Raw genomic sequence first — 11,548 nt, forward strand, 5'->3', positions numbered from 1 at the left:
TAGCTTTCACACTGGTTGCAATTATTTCTGTTATACAAGGGAAAGACTGTTGTATTTATATTGTATTTTATGCTTCTGGCGTTGACTTCTTAGGCCCTACCTATTCGATCTGGTGGAGCAACGCCCAAGAGTGTAGCCTAGGTTGCCCGGAATGTAGAAATGACCATCACTTTCACACTGGTTGCAATTATTCTTGTTATACGATGGAAAAACTGTTGTATTTGTATTGTATTTTATGCCGCTGGGGTTGATTCCTAAGTCCCTGACTATTCGATCTGGTGGAGCAACGCTTTAGGGTGAAGCCGAGGTTGCCCGGAACGTAGAAATGACCGTAACTTTCATACTGGTTGCAATTATTCGTTTTATACCGTGGAAAGACTGTTGTATTTATATTGTATTTTATGCGTCTGGAGTTGTTTTCTAAGGCCCTAACTATTCGGCCTGGTGGACCAACGCCCTAGAGTGAAGCCTAGGTTGCACGGAACTTAGAAATGCCCATTACTTTCACACTGGTGTTAATTACTCCTGTTATACGATGGAATAACTGTTGTACTTTTATTTTATTTTGTGCTTCTGGCGATGACTTCTAAGGTCCTAGCTATTCGATCTGGTGGAGCGACGCTCGATAGTGAAGCCTAGGTTGCCCGGAACTGAGAAATGACCATCACCTTCACTCTGGTTGCAATTATTCCTGTTATACGATGGAAAAACTGTGGTATTTATATTGTATTTTATGCTTCTGGCGTAGGCTTCTTAGGCCCTAACTATTCGATCTGGGGGAACCACGCCCTAGACTGAAGCCTAGGTTGCCCGGAACGTAGAAATGACCATCACTTTCACACTGGTTGCAATTATTCCTGTTATACGATGGAAAAAGTGTTGTATTTATATTGTATTTTATGCTTCTGGCGTTGACTTCTAAGGCCGCAGCTATTCGATGTGGTGGAGCAACGCCCTAGAGTGAAGCCTAGGTTGCCCGGAACGTAGAAATGACCATGCCTTTCAAACTGGTTGCAATTATTCCTGTTATACGATGGAAAAACTGTTGTATTTATATTATATTGTATGCTTCAGACGTTGACTTCTAAGGCCGTAGCTATTCGATGTGGTGGAGAAACGCCCTAGAGAGAAGCCTAGGTTGCCCGGAAAGTAGAAATGACCATTACCTCCACACTGTTTGCATTTATTCATTTTATACAATGGAAAAAGTGTTGTATTTATATTGTTTTTTATAGTTATGGCGTTGACTTCTAAGGCCGTAGCTATTCGATGTGGTGGAGCAATGCCCTAGAGTGAAGCCTAGGATGCCCGCAACGTAGAAATGACCATATCTTTCACACTGTTTGCAATTATTCCTGTTATACGATTGAAAAACTGTTTTATCTATATTGTGTTTTATGCTTCTGGCGTTGACTTCTAAGGCCGCAGCTAATCGATGTGGTGGAGAAACGCCCTAGAGTGAAGCCTAGATTGCCCGTAAAGTAGAAATGACCATACCTTTCACACTGGTTGCAGTTATTCCTGTTATACGATGGAAAAGCTGTTGTATTTGTATTGTATTTTATGCTTCTGGCGTAGACTTCTTAGGCCCTAACTATTCGTTCTGGTGGAACGACGCCCTAGAGAGAAGCCTAGATTGCCCGGAACGTAGAAATGACCATAACTATCAGACTGGTTGCAATTATTCGTTTTATATGATGGGAAGACTGTTGTACATATATCGTACTTTATGCTTCTGGCGTTGACTTCATAGGCCCTAACTATTCGATCTGGTGGAGCAACGCCCTAGGGTGAAGCCTAGGTTGCCCTGAACGTAGAAATAACCATAACTTTCATACTGGTTGCAATTATTCGTTTTATACAATGGAAAAACTGTTGTATTTATATTGTATTTTATGCTTCAGGCGTTGACTTCTTAGGCCCGAACTATTCGCTCTGGTTCAACAACGCCCTAGAGTGATGCCTAGGTTCCCCGGATCGTAGAAATGACCATTACTTGCACACAGTATGCATTTATTCCTTTTATACGATGGAAAAACTGTTGTATTTATTTTGTATTTGGTGCTCCTGGCGTTGACTTCTCAGGCCCTAACTATTGGATCTGGTGCACCAACGCCCTAGAGTGAAGCCTTGGTTGCCCGGAACGTAGAAATGACCATAGCTTTCACACTGGTTGCAATTATTCCTGTTATACAAGAGAAAAACTTTTGTATTCATATTGTATTTTATGCTTCTGTCGTTGACTTCTTAGGCCCTATCTATTCGATCTGGCGGAGCAACGCCCTAGAGTGTAGCCTAGGTTGCCCGGAATGTAGAAATGACCATCACTTTCACACTGGTTGCAATTATTCTTGTTATGCGATCGAAAAACTGTTGTATTTATTTTGCATTTTATGCCTCTGGCGTTGACTCCTAAGGCCGTAGCTATTCCATGTGGTGGAGCAACGCCCTAGAGTGAAGCCTAGGTTGCCCGGAACGTATAAATGACCATAGCTTTCATACTTGTTGCAATTATTCCTGTTATACAAGGGAAAAACTGTTGTATTTATATTGTATTTTATGCTTCTGGCGTTGACTTCTTAGTCCCTAACTATTCGATCTGGTGGAGCATGGCCCTAGAGTGAAGCCTAGGTTGCACGGAACGTAGAAATGCCCATTACTTTCACACTGGTGGCAATTATTCCTGTTATACGATGGAAAAAGTGTTGTATTTATATTGTATTTTATGCTTCTGGCGTTGACTACTATGGCCGCAGCTATTCGATGTGGTGGAGCAACGCCCTAGAGTGAAGCCTAGGTTGCCCGGAACGTAGAAATGACAATAGCTTTCACACTGGTTGCAATTACTCGTTTTATACGATGGAAAGACTGTTGTATTTATATTGTATTTTATAGTTATGGCGTTGTCTTCTAGGGCCGTAGCTATTGGATCTGGCGGACCAACGCCATAGAGTGAAGCCTAGGTTGCTCGGAATGTAGAAATGACCATCACCTTCACACTGGTTGCAATTATTCTTGTTATACGATCGAAAAACTGTTGTATTTATTTTGCATTTTATGCCTCTGGCGTTGACTTCTTAGTCCCTAACTATTCGATCTGGTGGAGCATGGCCCTAGAGTGAAGCCTAGGTTGCACGGAACGTAGAAATGACCATTACTTCCTCACTGTTTGCAATTATTCATTTTATACAATGGAAAAACTGTTGTATTTATATTGTATTTTATGCTTCTGGCATTGACTTCTAAGGCCCTAACTATTCGATGTGGTGGAGCTACGCCACAGAGCGAAACCTACGTTGCTCGGAACATAGAAATGACCATAGCTTTCACACTGGTTGCAATTATTTCTGTTATACAAGGGAAAGACTGTTGTATTTATATTGTATTTTATGCTTCTGGCGTTGACTTCTTAGGCCCTACCTATTCGATCTGGTGGAGCAACGCCCAAGAGTGTAGCCTAGGTTGCCCGGAATGTAGAAATGACCATCACTTTCACACTGGTTGCAATTATTCTTGTTATACGATGGAAAAACTGTTGTATTTGTATTGTATTTTATGCCGCTGGCGTTGATTCCTAAGTCCCTGACTATTCGATCTGGTGGAGCAACGCTTTAGGGTGAAGCCGAGGTTGCCCGGAACGTAGAAATGACCGTAACTTTCATACTGGTTGCAATTATTCGTTTTATACCGTGGAAAGACTGTTGTATTTATATTGTATTTTATGCGTCTGGAGTTGTTTTCTAAGGCCCTAACTATTCGGCCTGGTGGACCAACGCCCTAGAGTGAAGCCTAGGTTGCACGGAACTTAGAAATGCCCATTACTTTCACACTGGTGTTAATTATTCCTGTTATACGATGGAATAACTGTTGTACTTTTATTTTATTTTGTGCTTCTGGCGATGACTTCTAAGGTCCTAGCTATTCGATCTGGTGGAGCGACGCTCGATAGTGAAGCCTAGGTTGCCCGGAACTGAGAAATGACCATCACCTTCACTCTGGTTGCAATTATTCCTGTTATACGATGGAAAAACTGTGGTATTTATATTGTATTTTATGCTTCTGGCGTAGGCTTCTTAGGCCCTAACTATTCGATCTGGGGGAACCACGCCCTAGACTGAAGCCTAGGTTGCCCGGAACGTAGAAATGACCATCACTTTCACACTGGTTGCAATTATTCCTGTTATACGATGGAAAAAGTGTTGTATTTATATTGTATTTTATGCTTCTGGCGTTGACTTCTAAGGCCGCAGCTATTCGATGTGGTGGAGCAACGCCCTAGAGTGAAGCCTAGGTTGCCCGGAACGTAGAAATGACCATGCCTTTCAAACTGGTTGCAATTATTCCTGTTATACGATGGAAAAACTGTTGTATTTATATTATATTGTATGCTTCAGACGTTGACTTCTAAGGCCGTAGCTATTCGATGTGGTGGAGAAACGCCCTAGAGAGAAGCCTAGGTTGCCCGGAAAGTAGAAATGACCATTACCTCCACACTGTTTGCATTTATTCATTTTATACAATGGAAAAAGTGTTGTATTTATATTGTTTTTTATAGTTATGGCGTTGACTTCTAAGGCCGTAGCTATTCGATGTGGTGGAGCAATGCCCTAGAGTGAAGCCTAGGATGCCCGCAACGTAGAAATGACCATATCTTTCACACTGTTTGCAATTATTCCTGTTATACGATTGAAAAACTGTTTTATCTATATTGTGTTTTATGCTTCTGGCGTTGACTTCTAAGGCCGCAGCTAATCGATGTGGTGGAGAAACGCCCTAGAGTGAAGCCTAGATTGCCCGTAAAGTAGAAATGACCATACCTTTCACACTGGTTGCAGTTATTCCTGTTATACGATGGAAAAGCTGTTGTATTTGTATTGTATTTTATGCTTCTGGCGTAGACTTCTTAGGCCCTAACTATTCGTTCTGGTGGAACGACGCCCTAGAGAGAAGCCTAGATTGCCCGGAACGTAGAAATGACCATAACTATCAGACTGGTTGCAATTATTCGTTTTATATGATGGGAAGACTGTTGTACATATATCGTACTTTATGCTTCTGGCGTTGACTTCATAGGCCCTAACTATTCGATCTGGTGGAGCAACGCCCTAGGGTGAAGCCTAGGTTGCCCTGAACGTAGAAATAACCATAACTTTCATACTGGTTGCAATTATTCGTTTTATACAATGGAAAAACTGTTGTATTTATATTGTATTTTATGCTTCAGGCGTTGACTTCTTAGGCCCGAACTATTCGCTCTGGTTCAACAACGCCCTAGAGTGATGCCTAGGTTCCCCGGATCGTAGAAATGACCATTACTTGCACACAGTATGCATTTATTCCTTTTATACGATGGAAAAACTGTTGTATTTATTTTGTATTTGGTGCTCCTGGCGTTGACTTCTCAGGCCCTAACTATTGGATCTGGTGCACCAACGCCCTAGAGTGAAGCCTTGGTTGCCCGGAACGTAGAAATGACCATAGCTTTCACACTGGTTGCAATTATTCCTGTTATACAAGAGAAAAACTTTTGTATTCATATTGTATTTTATGCTTCTGTCGTTGACTTCTTAGGCCCTATCTATTCGATCTGGCGGAGCAACGCCCTAGAGTGTAGCCTAGGTTGCCCGGAATGTAGAAATGACCATCACTTTCACACTGGTTGCAATTATTCTTGTTATGCGATCGAAAAACTGTTGTATTTATTTTGCATTTTATGCCTCTGGCGTTGACTCCTAAGGCCGTAGCTATTCCATGTGGTGGAGCAACGCCCTAGAGTGAAGCCTAGGTTGCCCGGAACGTATAAATGACCATAGCTTTCATACTTGTTGCAATTATTCCTGTTATACAAGGGAAAAACTGTTGTATTTATATTGTATTTTATGCTTCTGGCGTTGACTTCTTAGTCCCTAACTATTCGATCTGGTGGAGCATGGCCCTAGAGTGAAGCCTAGGTTGCACGGAACGTAGAAATGCCCATTACTTTCACACTGGTGGCAATTATTCCTGTTATACGATGGAAAAAGTGTTGTATTTATATTGTATTTTATGCTTCTGGCGTTGACTTCTATGGCCGCAGCTATTCGATGTGGTGGAGCAACGCCCTAGAGTGAAGCCTAGGTTGCCCGGAACGTAGAAATGACAATAGCTTTCACACTGGTTGCAATTACTCGTTTTATACGATGGAAAGACTGTTGTATTTATATTGTATTTTATAGTTATGGCGTTGTCTTCTAGGGCCGTAGCTATTGGATCTGGCGGACCAACGCCATAGAGTGAAGCCTAGGTTGCTCGGAATGTAGAAATGACCATCACCTTCACACTGGTTGCAATTATTCTTGTTATACGATCGAAAAACTGTTGTATTTATTTTGCATTTTATGCCTCTGGCGTTGACTCCTATGGCCGTAGCTATTCGATGTGGTGGAGCAACGCCCTAGCGTGAAGCCTAGGTTGCCCGGAACGTATAAATGACCATAGCTTTCATACTTGTTGCAATTATTCCTGTTATACAAGGGAAAAACTGTTGTATTTATATTGTATTTTATGCTTCTGGCGTTGACTTCTTAGTCCCTAACTATTCGATCTGGTGGAGCATGGCCCTAGAGTGAAGCCTAGGTTGCACGGAACGTAGAAATGACCATTACTTCCTCACTGTTTGCAATTATTCATTTTATACAATGGAAAAACTGTTGTATTTATATTGTATTTTATGCTTCTGGCATTGACTTCTAAGGCCCTAACTATTCGATGTGGTGGAGCTACGCCACAGAGCGAAACCTACGTTGCTCGGAACATAGAAATGACCATAGCTTTCACACTGGTTGCAATTATTTCTGTTATACAAGGGAAAGACTGTTGTATTTATATTGTATTTTATGCTTCTGGCGTTGACTTCTTAGGCCCTACCTATTCGATCTGGTGGAGCAACGCCCAAGAGTGTAGCCTAGGTTGCCCGGAATGTAGAAATGACCATCACTTTCACACTGGTTGCAATTATTCTTGTTATACGATGGAAAAACTGTTGTATTTGTATTGTATTTTATGCCGCTGGCGTTGATTCCTAAGTCCCTGACTATTCGATCTGGTGGAGCAACGCTTTAGGGTGAAGCCGAGGTTGCCCGGAACGTAGAAATGACCGTAACTTTCATACTGGTTGCAATTATTCGTTTTATACCGTGGAAAGACTGTTGTATTTATATTGTATTTTATGCGTCTGGAGTTGTTTTCTAAGGCCCTAACTATTCGGCCTGGTGGACCAACGCCCTAGAGTGAAGCCTAGGTTGCACGGAACTTAGAAATGCCCATTACTTTCACACTGGTGTTAATTATTCCTGTTATACGATGGAATAACTGTTGTACTTTTATTTTATTTTGTGCTTCTGGCGATGACTTCTAAGGTCCTAGCTATTCGATCTGGTGGAGCGACGCTCGATAGTGAAGCCTAGGTTGCCCGGAACTGAGAAATGACCATCACCTTCACTCTGGTTGCAATTATTCCTGTTATACGATGGAAAAACTGTGGTATTTATATTGTATTTTATGCTTCTGGCGTAGGCTTCTTAGGCCCTAACTATTCGATCTGGGGGAACCACGCCCTAGACTGAAGCCTAGGTTGCCCGGAACGTAGAAATGACCATCACTTTCACACTGGTTGCAATTATTCCTGTTATACGATGGAAAAAGTGTTGTATTTATATTGTATTTTATGCTTCTGGCGTTGACTTCTAAGGCCGCAGCTATTCGATGTGGTGGAGCAACGCCCTAGAGTGAAGCCTAGGTTGCCCGGAACGTAGAAATGACCATGCCTTTCAAACTGGTTGCAATTATTCCTGTTATACGATGGAAAAACTGTTGTATTTATATTATATTGTATGCTTCAGACGTTGACTTCTAAGGCCGTAGCTATTCGATGTGGTGGAGAAACGCCCTAGAGAGAAGCCTAGGTTGCCCGGAAAGTAGAAATGACCATTACCTCCACACTGTTTGCATTTATTCATTTTATACAATGGAAAAAGTGTTGTATTTATATTGTTTTTTATAGTTATGGCGTTGACTTCTAAGGCCGTAGCTATTCGATGTGGTGGAGCAATGCCCTAGAGTGAAGCCTAGGATGCCCGCAACGTAGAAATGACCATATCTTTCACACTGTTTGCAATTATTCCTGTTATACGATTGAAAAACTGTTTTATCTATATTGTGTTTTATGCTTCTGGCGTTGACTTCTAAGGCCGCAGCTAATCGATGTGGTGGAGAAACGCCCTAGAGTGAAGCCTAGATTGCCCGTAAAGTAGAAATGACCATACCTTTCACACTGGTTGCAGTTATTCCTGTTATACGATGGAAAAGCTGTTGTATTTGTATTGTATTTTATGCTTCTGGCGTAGACTTCTTAGGCCCTAACTATTCGTTCTGGTGGAACGACGCCCTAGAGAGAAGCCTAGATTGCCCGGAACGTAGAAATGACCATAACTATCAGACTGGTTGCAATTATTCGTTTTATATGATGGGAAGACTGTTGTACATATATCGTACTTTATGCTTCTGGCGTTGACTTCATAGGCCCTAACTATTCGATCTGGTGGAGCAACGCCCTAGGGTGAAGCCTAGGTTGCCCTGAACGTAGAAATAACCATAACTTTCATACTGGTTGCAATTATTCGTTTTATACAATGGAAAAACTGTTGTATTTATATTGTATTTTATGCTTCAGGCGTTGACTTCTTAGGCCCGAACTATTCGCTCTGGTTCAACAACGCCCTAGAGTGATGCCTAGGTTCCCCGGATCGTAGAAATGACCATTACTTGCACACAGTATGCATTTATTCCTTTTATACGATGGAAAAACTGTTGTATTTATTTTGTATTTGGTGCTCCTGGCGTTGACTTCTCAGGCCCTAACTATTGGATCTGGTGCACCAACGCCCTAGAGTGAAGCCTTGGTTGCCCGGAACGTAGAAATGACCATAGCTTTCACACTGGTTGCAATTATTCCTGTTATACAAGAGAAAAACTTTTGTATTCATATTGTATTTTATGCTTCTGTCGTTGACTTCTTAGGCCCTATCTATTCGATCTGGCGGAGCAACGCCCTAGAGTGTAGCCTAGGTTGCCCGGAATGTAGAAATGACCATCACTTTCACACTGGTTGCAATTATTCTTGTTATGCGATCGAAAAACTGTTGTATTTATTTTGCATTTTATGCCTCTGGCGTTGACTCCTAAGGCCGTAGCTATTCCATGTGGTGGAGCAACGCCCTAGAGTGAAGCCTAGGTTGCCCGGAACGTATAAATGACCATAGCTTTCATACTTGTTGCAATTATTCCTGTTATACAAGGGAAAAACTGTTGTATTTATATTGTATTTTATGCTTCTGGCGTTGACTTCTTAGTCCCTAACTATTCGATCTGGTGGAGCATGGCCCTAGAGTGAAGCCTAGGTTGCACGGAACGTAGAAATGCCCATTACTTTCACACTGGTGGCAATTATTCCTGTTATACGATGGAAAAAGTGTTGTATTTATATTGTATTTTATGCTTCTGGCGTTGACTTCTATGGCCGCAGCTATTCGATGTGGTGGAGCAACGCCCTAGAGTGAAGCCTAGGTTGCCCGGAACGTAGAAATGACAATAGCTTTCACACTGGTTGCAATTACTCGTTTTATACGATGGAAAGACTGTTGTATTTATATTGTATTTTATAGTTATGGCGTTGTCTTCTAGGGCCGTAGCTATTGGATCTGGCGGACCAACGCCATAGAGTGAAGCCTAGGTTGCTCGGAATGTAGAAATGACCATCACCTTCACACTGGTTGCAATTATTCTTGTTATACGATCGAAAAACTGTTGTATTTATTTTGCATTTTATGCCTCTGGCGTTGACTCCTATGGCCGTAGCTATTCGATGTGGTGGAGCAACGCCCTAGCGTGAAGCCTAGGTTGCCCGGAACGTATAAATGACCATAGCTTTCATACTTGTTGCAATTATTCCTGTTATACAAGGGAAAAACTGTTGTATTTATATTGTATTTTATGCTTCTGGCGTTGACTTCTTAGTCCCTAACTATTCGATCTGGTGGAGCATGGCCCTAGAGTGAAGCCTAGGTTGCACGGAACGTAGAAATGACCATTACTTCCTCACTGTTTGCAATTATTCATTTTATACAATGGAAAAACTGTTGTATTTATATTGTATTTTATGCTTCTGGCATTGACTTCTAAGGCCCTAACTATTCGATGTGGTGGAGCTACGCCACAGAGCGAAACCTACGTTGCTCGGAACATAGAAATGACCATAGCTTTCACACTGGTTGCAATTATTTCTGTTATACAAGGGAAAGACTGTTGTATTTATATTGTATTTTATGCTTCTGGCGTTGACTTCTTAGGCCCTACCTATTCGATCTGGTGGAGCAACGCCCAAGAGTGTAGCCTAGGTTGCCCGGAATGTAGAAATGACCATCACTTTCACACTGGTTGCAATTATTCTTGTTATACGATGGAAAAACTGTTGTATTTGTATTGTATTTTATGCCGCTGGCGTTGATTCCTAAGTCCCTGACTATTCGATCTGGTGGAGCAACGCTTTAGGGTGAAGCCGAGGTTGCCCGGAACGTAGAAATGACCGTAACTTTCATACTGGTTGCAATTATTCGTTTTATACCGTGGAAAGACTGTTGTATTTATATTGTATTTTATGCGTCTGGAGTTGTTTTCTAAGGCCCTAACTATTCGGCCTGGTGGACCAACGCCCTAGAGTGAAGCCTAGGTTGCACGGAACTTAGAAATGCCCATTACTTTCACACTGGTGTTAATTATTCCTGTTATACGATGGAATAACTGTTGTACTTTTATTTTATTTTGTGCTTCTGGCGATGACTTCTAAGGTCCTAGCTATTCGATCTGGTGGAGCGACGCTCGATAGTGAAGCCTAGGTTGCCCGGAACTGAGAAATGACCATCACCTTCACTCTGGTTGCAATTATTCCTGTTATACGATGGAAAAACTGTGGTATTTATATTGTATTTTATGCTTCTGGCGTAGGCTTCTTAGGCCCTAACTATTCGATCTGGGGGAACCACGCCCTAGACTGAAGCCTAGGTTGCCCGGAACGTAGAAATGACCATCACTTTCACACTGGTTGCAATTATTCCTGTTATACGATGGAAAAAGTGTTGTATTTATATTGTATTTTATGCTTCTGGCGTTGACTTCTAAGGCCGCAGCTATTCGATGTGGTGGAGCAACGCCCTAGAGTGAAGCCTAGGTTGCCCGGAACGTAGAAATGACCATGCCTTTCAAACTGGTTGCAATTATTCCTGTTATACGATGGAAAAACTGTTGTATTTATATTATATTGTATGCTTCAGACGTTGACTTCTAAGGCCGTAGCTATTCGATGTGGTGGAGAAACGCCCTAGAGAGAAGCCTAGGTTGCCCGGAAAGTAGAAATGACCATTACCTCCACACTGTTTGCATTTATTCATTTTATACAATGGAAAAAGTGTTGTATTTATATTGTTTTTTATAGTTATGGCGTTGACTTCTAAGG

This window comes from Calliopsis andreniformis, unplaced genomic scaffold, assembly GCF_051401765.1.
Source record: "Calliopsis andreniformis isolate RMS-2024a unplaced genomic scaffold, iyCalAndr_principal scaffold0001, whole genome shotgun sequence".
Lineage (NCBI taxonomy): Eukaryota > Metazoa > Arthropoda > Insecta > Hymenoptera > Andrenidae > Calliopsis > Calliopsis andreniformis.